Source organism: Elephas maximus, chromosome 2 (assembly GCF_024166365.1).
Source record: "Elephas maximus indicus isolate mEleMax1 chromosome 2, mEleMax1 primary haplotype, whole genome shotgun sequence".
In the NCBI taxonomy this organism is placed as follows: Eukaryota; Metazoa; Chordata; class Mammalia; order Proboscidea; family Elephantidae; genus Elephas; species Elephas maximus.
Genome location: NC_064820.1, coordinates 45,432,410 through 45,440,164, shown reverse-complemented (window position 1 = coordinate 45,440,164; position 7,755 = coordinate 45,432,410). Strand labels below are relative to the sequence as shown.

Here is a 7,755-nt window from a genome sequence, read left to right as displayed (position 1 = left end):
AGGAAAGCTGACAATAAAGAACCCAAGGCTGAGAAGTGAGAGTGTTGACATGTCGTGGGGTTGTTAACCAGAGTCATAAAGGACTATGTGTACTGTTTAATGAGAAACTAGTTTGTTCTGTAGACCTTCATCTAAAGTACAATAAAAAAAAAGTCTCTGATTTTAATGGCTTCTAGGCAATTTCTCTTCATGAGACCTGTATATAACATAATTCTGAAGAAGCCATTGAATTCTCTCAGATTGCTAGGAACCTATCAAGGCTCTAGAAACTAAAACCAAACCAAATCCAGTGCTGTCGAGTCGATTCCAACTCATAGCGACCCTATGGGATAGAGTAGAACTGCCCCATAGAGTTTCCAAGGAGCGCCTGGCTGATTCGAACTGCCAACCCTTTGGTTAGCAGCTGTAGCACTTAACCACTACGCCACCAGGGTTTCCCAAGCCTCTAGAGAACACCTTAATTATGGGAATGTGACTCTAAAGTCACCCTCAGTACTGGAGGAGGAATATAAATAGCACAAGTAAAAGACCATAATCTGAACATCTGCATTTTTAAAGCTCCATTTTGAATCAACTCAGGTAACAAGGTACCTATATGAATTCCTTCTAAAAAACAGACGTCTTGAGAATGTCAACACCACACAGTTTTCTTTTGACAAAACGAGGCTTCAAATTCTCCCTTGTACCTGATAAAAATGAGCGAACCGAAGGGAGACAGAGCAGTTAAATGGCTTAGTTGAACATCAAATAATATAATCAGCCCATTCCTCAGGGACACATTATAAACTGTGCCATTCATGCAATCCTCCAATAGAATGCCCATGAACGATAAATGAAAACAATTTTAAGCAGATGTATTTAAAAAATTAATAAATATGTGGCAATAATTCCCTTTCTGCTGCCATAAAAAAGTCAAGAAAGAAGAAAATGAGGAAGTGAATAAAGGACTTTCTGGGTGGTACAAACGGTTAATTGTTTGGCTGCTAACTGAAATGTTGATGGTTTGAGTTTATCCAGAGGTACCTCAGAAAAAAGGGCTGGTGAGCTACCTCCAAAAAATCAGACATAGAAAACCCTATGGAGCAAAGTTCTACTCTGATACGCATGGGGTCACAATGAGTCAGAATCAACTTGACAGCAAATGGTTTAAACAAATAAAGATCCAATATTTGGTACTTCCTCAATCTTCATTTTTATTTGGTCTAATATTTACACAGCAAATCTTCATCCTTACTATTATTTGGGAACTGTCTCAGTGTGGAAAGTCATTTCTTTATTCTTCATTGATTTAAAGACGACCCTCTCTAGCTTGAGCACCAGGGGAAAGTGCTGAAAGGACCAGATTGATGTGTTGTTACCATTTTCCAAATATTAGTCTGAACTAGGACACCAAGTCCAGGAACTTTGACTGATTTTCCAGAGCAAAGCCTGCTGGGCCTGTAAAGCAGAGGTTGTACCTGTCCATTTAGTCCTACGACAGTAGATAAACAGTGTCAGAATGCACAACTATAACCAATGTGTGATTCAGCCCCTAAGTTGAGGAAATAAATGGTCACCAACTCTGCCCTTTTTACCACTGCTGAAGTAGTGGTATGAATAACTTCTGATCTAATGTTTATTGTTAAGGCATATGAAAGTCTTCATGGAGCCATATTACATACTTTCTCCAACTTTAAAAATCAGAGCCTCCTCTCATTTATATAAAAACCTATTTCTATTTTCTTCTAGGACTCAGAAATTACAGACAGAGAGGGTTCATGGTGTCCAACAACATACCTAATTTAGAAACCTAATTCACTCAACAAAACCTTTGAGTGGTAGGCATTGGTTACTGAACAAGTTCATCTATTATATCATTCTTGTTATCAAACGTATTTGCCATTTTTCAGTCCACATCTTACCTGACCTTTTAGTAGCATTTGGCAAAGTCCACAATCCCCCTTATTGGAAACTGCCTTCCTCTCTGTTACAGCACATTTTCCTGGTTTTCTTCCTACAACCGTGATTTATTGTTCACAACCTTCTTTGCCAGCTCATCCTGATCTACCAAAATTTTAAAAGGGAGAATTCCTCAGAACTGGGTCCTTCATCTTATTCTTTTCTCAATCTACATTCTCCTTAGGCAACTCTACACTAATGATTCCCGTATTTGTATTTCCAGTCCAGGTCACTTATAGCTAACTTCCTAAAAGATATCAATTGGATATGGCCTTAGTTACCTAGTAATGTTATAACAGAAATAAAACAAGCGGATGGCTTTAACAAGCATAAATTTATTTTCTCACAGTTTAGGAGACTAGAAGTCCAAATTCAGGGTACAGACTCTAGGGGAAGGATTTTTTTCTCTTTTGGCTCTGGAGGAAGGTCCTTGTCTTTGCTGAGCTTCTGCTCCTGGGCAGTCTTCATGTGGCATGGCATCTCTCTTTTCCTATCTCTATTCTTTTTCTTGCTTGTTTAATCTCTTTTATATCTCAGAGATTAATTTAAGACATAACTTGCCTTAATCCTGTCTTGTTAACATAACAAAGAAAACTCATTCCCAAATGGGATTATAACCACAGGCATAGAGGTTAGGATTTATAACACGTATATTGGGGGGACATAACTCAACCCATAACATTCCACTCTTTGTCCCCCCAAAATTCATGTTCTTGCCACATGTGAAACACATTCACCCCATCACTTCATCTGGAAAGTCTTAAGTCAACTCCAAGTCCAAAATCTTATCTTCTAAATTATCTAAATCAAATATGGATGAGACTTTAGGAGTGTTCCATCCTGGGGTAAAATTCCTCTTATCTGTGAACCTGTGAAAGCTAGATTATAAATGGTTTCCAAAGTACAATGATGGAACAGGTACAAGGCAGACATTTCCATTACGAATGAGAGAAACTGGGGGGAAGGAAGGGATAACAACACCAAGCAAGTCCAAAACCCAACAGAATAATTTACATTACCTCTCAAGGCTTGAAAATAATCCTCTCTTCTCTGTGACCATCTAGGCAATGGCCCTGCTGTCCAGATTCTGGGTGTTGGCCAAACCTTCTCGATTCTGGGTAGAGGCCCCTTGTCCCTGGGCCTCGGGTCTACCTTCCTATGTCCACTGGGATGGTAACTCTGCTCCCTTGGTTTTCAGCAGCCCCATTCTCCAAGTCCATCTGAGTGGTGACCCCACCTGTTTGGCCACAGCAGGCTCATTCTTCTGCTCCTTGGACATGTCAGCCCTGCTTCCTCAGCTTTGGGCAATGACCCCATCCCCCTGGCACACCTTAACAGCAGCCCCACATGCCGGAACCAAGTTGGCTAAGATCTGACTTACTGAAACCTAAGAGGCTGTGGCCCCACCATTCAAGATACAGGAGACCGTGGCACGACTCTTGAAAACAGAGAAGGTCCTGTTTCCCACGCTCCTTCCAAGAGGTCTGCTGATCTCCGAGCTGCTCCAGGGATGGTCCTTTCTTTGTGGAGAATAGATGTAGCTCCTTTGGCCTGTTTCCTGCCTGTTGAATTCAAAGAGGCAGATAGATAAGAGTTCTTTCCTTTCATTCTTTCTCTGTCCCCTTCAGTCTAAGCTGGTAAGTTTTCTTCTGCAGTAGTAGGTCAGATCCATAAGTCACAGGCTTAATCTCTTTAACAAAAGATTGTGTAGCTACATCTTTTTTGAACATTCTAGGACATACATCCTTAGTTTGTGCAACAGAACTTTCCAAAACATTTAGTTTTGTTTTCATTTTCTGCAGTTTTTTTTTCTTTTTTTTTTAATTGTGCTTTTTTTTTTTTTTAGGCAAAAGTTCACAATGCAAATTAGTTTCTCATTTAAAAATTTATACACAAATTGTTTTATGACATTCATTCCAATCCCCACAAAGTGTCAGCACTCTCTCCCTTTGCACCCCAGGTTCCCCATGTCCATTCATTCAGTTTTTCTGTCCCTTTCTGCCTTCTCTTCTTTGCTTTTGGGCAGGTGTTACCCATTTGGTCTTGTATATGTGACCGAACTAAGAAGCACATTCCTTACATGTGTTATTGCTTGTTTTATAGGCCTGTCTAATCTTTGGCTGAAAGGTGGACTTTGGGAGCGATTTCAGTTCTGAGTTAGTAGGATGTCCAGGGGACATAGTTTCGGTTTCCTTCAGTCTCTGTCAGACCAGTAAGTCTGGTCTTTCTTTGTTAATTTGAATTTTGCTCTACCTTTTTCCCCCACTCTGTTGGAGATCCTCTATTGCGATCCCTGTCAGAGCAGTGTGTGATGGTAGCTGGGCACCATCTAGTTCATCTGGGCTCAGGTTGGTGGAGGCTGTGGTCATATGGCTCTTTAGTCTTTTGGGCAAAAATTTTCCTTGTGTCTTTGATTTTTTTCATTCTCCTTCGCTCCTGATGGGATGGGACAAATAGATGTATCTTAGATGGCTTCTTGCAAGCCTTTAAGGCCCCAGATGCTACTCTTCAAAGTAGGATGTAGAACATCTTCTTTATGAACTGCGTTATGCCAATTGACCTAGATGTCCCCCAAGACTATAGTTCCCAGCTCTCAGCCCCAGTAACTCAGTCCCTCAAGGTGTTTGGATGTGTCCAGGAAGGTTCTATGACTTTGCCTTTGTCAAGTTGTGCTGACTTCCCCTATGTTGTGTATTGTGTTTCCCTGTCAACAAAGTTAAAATTTGTCTACTATCTAATTAGTGATTTCCCCTCTCCAGCCCTCCCCTCCCTCATAGCCATTAAAGATAGTTTCCTTCTGTGTGTAAACCTTTTCTTGAGTTTTTATAACAGTAGTCTCATATGATATTTGTCCTTTTGTGATTGACTTATTTCACTCACCATAATGTCCTCCAGATTCATTCATGTTGTGAGATGTTTTATGGATTCATCATTGTTCCTCATTGTTGCATAGTATTCCATTGTATGTATGTACCATAATTTATTTGTTTATTCATTCATCTATTGATGGGCCTTGATACATAGCTCATTTTTATATCCATCTCTTTCTTCTTGCATTTTACTCTAAGCAGCAATAAGAAACCACACAACCCCTTTAAGATCCTGCTGAGAAAGATCTGTTCAGCCAGGCATCCAAGTTGACCACTTACAAGTTCTATCTTCCACCAAATATTTCAAGATAATTCAGAAAAGTTCTCTGCCACTACATAAAAAACTTCGTTCTTCCTCCACTGGCCAATCACACTTTCATCGTTTTCTTTTAAAGCCTTACCAGAAGCACATTTAATGTCCACATCTCTAGCAACATTGTGTTGCTGGCACCATATGTATTCTGTAAGATGATAGAGAGTTTCTCTATATCTCTCCTCACTTCCTTCTGAGCCCTCACCAGAATTGCCTTTGACATCCATATAATCCTTCCAATAGTCTCTTCAAGGCAATCTAGGCTTTTTAGGCACCTTAAAAATCTTCTAGCCTTTACCCATTAAGCAATTCTAAAACCACTTTCATGTTTTAGGTATCTGTTACAGCAGCACCCCACTCTTCTGGTATCAAATTCTATCTTAATTATCTAGTGCTGCCGTAACAGAAATAGCATAAGTGGATGGCTTTAACAAACAGAAATATATTTTCTCACAGTTTAGGAGACTAGAAGTGCAAATTCAGGGTGCTGACTCTAGGGGAAGACTCTCTTTCTCTTTCAGTTCTGGAAGAAGGTCTTCGTCTCTTCTGAGCTTCTGCTCCTGGGTCATCTTGATGTGGCATGGCATCTCTCTTCTCTGGTCTCTCTTCTCTTGCTTGCTTACTTAATCTCTTTTATATCTCAAAAGAGATTGACTTAAAACACACCTTACACTAATCCTGTCATATTAACATAACAAAGAAAACCCATTCCCAAATGGAATTATAACCACTGGCATGGAGGTTAGGATTTACAGCACATAGTTTAGGGGAACACAATTCAACCCGTAACAGACATCTGTAGTCATCTCAAATGTCACACGTCCAAAAGGAACCCATATCCATGATCTTTACCACTACCCCAAACATGTTGCTCTTCTAATTTTCTCAGTATCACAGTCCATACTGTTATAGGAACCAGACTGAAAATCCTCCTCCTTCTGAATTTCTGTATCCTTCTGAATTTCTGTATCAAACCAGTGCAAGTCAAATCAGTATGGCTGCTGAGTGCTATTAAATCTACTCTGAAATGCACTTTGAATTCATCCACTGTTCTCCATGTCCTCTCCCTCCCTCCTCTTCCAAAACACCCTTATATCTCATGTAGACTGTAGCAATTAAAAAAAAAAAAAGCCAAAAGCAAACCCAGTGCCGTCGAGTCGATTTCAATTCATAGCAACCCTATAGGACAGAGTAGAACTACCCCATAGAGTTTCCAAGGAACGCCTGGCAGATTTGAACTGCTGATGCTTTGGTTAGCAGCCGTAGCACTTAACCACTATGCCACCAGGGTTTCCGAATAGCAATAGGGTCCTTGTTTTTGCCACATCCGATTTTCTCTTCTCCAATGCATTCTCCACACAGAATCCAGAGGACTTTTTTTCTTTAAAGTATTTTTATTTTATTATATCACTTTCCTATTAAAATTGCTTCCACTTGCATTTAGAATAAAACTAATTCTTAGAAGAGCCATGAGACTTGCCTGGGCTGACTATTGCCCACCTCACCAAACTCACCTCCTGCCACTATCTCCCATGTTTACTCTGTTTCAGTGACTCTGGCCTTCTCTCAGTTCCTTGAACACTCTCTTGGACATGCTGTTCTTTCCATATTTTCCCAGCAATCTGTCCATCCTGTAGATCTTGACACACACATCACTTTCTTACAGAGACTTTCCCTGACCTCACTAAACTATATTAGTTTTCAATTTTTTTCCCCTCTTTTAGGACCTGTCCTATTTAGCACAAATGGCCATCTAACCTGTAAGCTTATGTGTATTTATTTGTTTAAGGTTTTCTTCCTCTCCCATTAGTCTGTAAACACCATGAGAACAGAAGCCTTTGTCACTATATCCCTGGGGTATAGGACAAGTCTGTCATACAGCCTGAACCCAACAAACACTTGATAAACAAACTTTAAAATGTAAGCTCCAATAGGGCAGAAGTCATATACCTCCAGTTGCATTCCTTACATTTAGCATGATACCTTGGGAATATTAATAGATACCCAAGAAATATTAGTTCAATGAATAAATAAAGGAGACTGTATGTTGCTTTTCCCAAAATAGACTAATTCCATCAAAAGTCAGTATACCTGGTCATTTTGGCAGCACATGTACTAAAATTAGAACAATACAGACAAGGTAAGCATGGATCCTGCCCAAGGACGACATGCAAATTTGTAAAAACGGGCCTAATTGTAGAAAATTCTTTCTTATAGACTGAGATTTGGGTTCTCTTAGTCTATAACTTCTGTAGTTCTTCCTTTTGATCTAAGTCGAGCTACACAGAATAAGACTTCTCTCTCTTGAGCATGAAGAGAAACATGGCATGTCCCTTCTATGTCTTCCCTCAACCAGTCCCCAAGTGAATAATGTGACCTTCAGACCTTTCCTTATTCTGATTGTTTTTCTTGGAGCATACCATAGTTTTATAATTTTTCCCTTGAAATGCATTGTCCCAAACTGTTTCTATAACATATATAAAAATATTATTATCCTCATTTTTCCATACTGGTATTTTTATTAACATTGCCTAATTACATACCTTGGCAGTCAGGCTCCAGTATTAATTTATATTGAACTTTCAGTGTACTATTAAGCTCCAGGAATGCAATTAAACCAGGTCATCTACTTCT

The 7,755-nt window shown here is 39.6% G+C and overlaps 1 non-coding gene across 1 annotated transcript; it reads left to right on the top strand.

Annotated features, from left to right (window-relative positions):
* The first annotated feature begins 7,215 nt into the window (after positions 1–7,215).
* On the top strand, positions 7,216–7,319 carry LOC126070734 (U6 spliceosomal RNA). The gene has a single exon (XR_007516261.1). It is a non-coding gene; the product is annotated as a U6 spliceosomal RNA (small nuclear RNA).
* Positions 7,320–7,755: the final 436 nt, after the last annotated feature.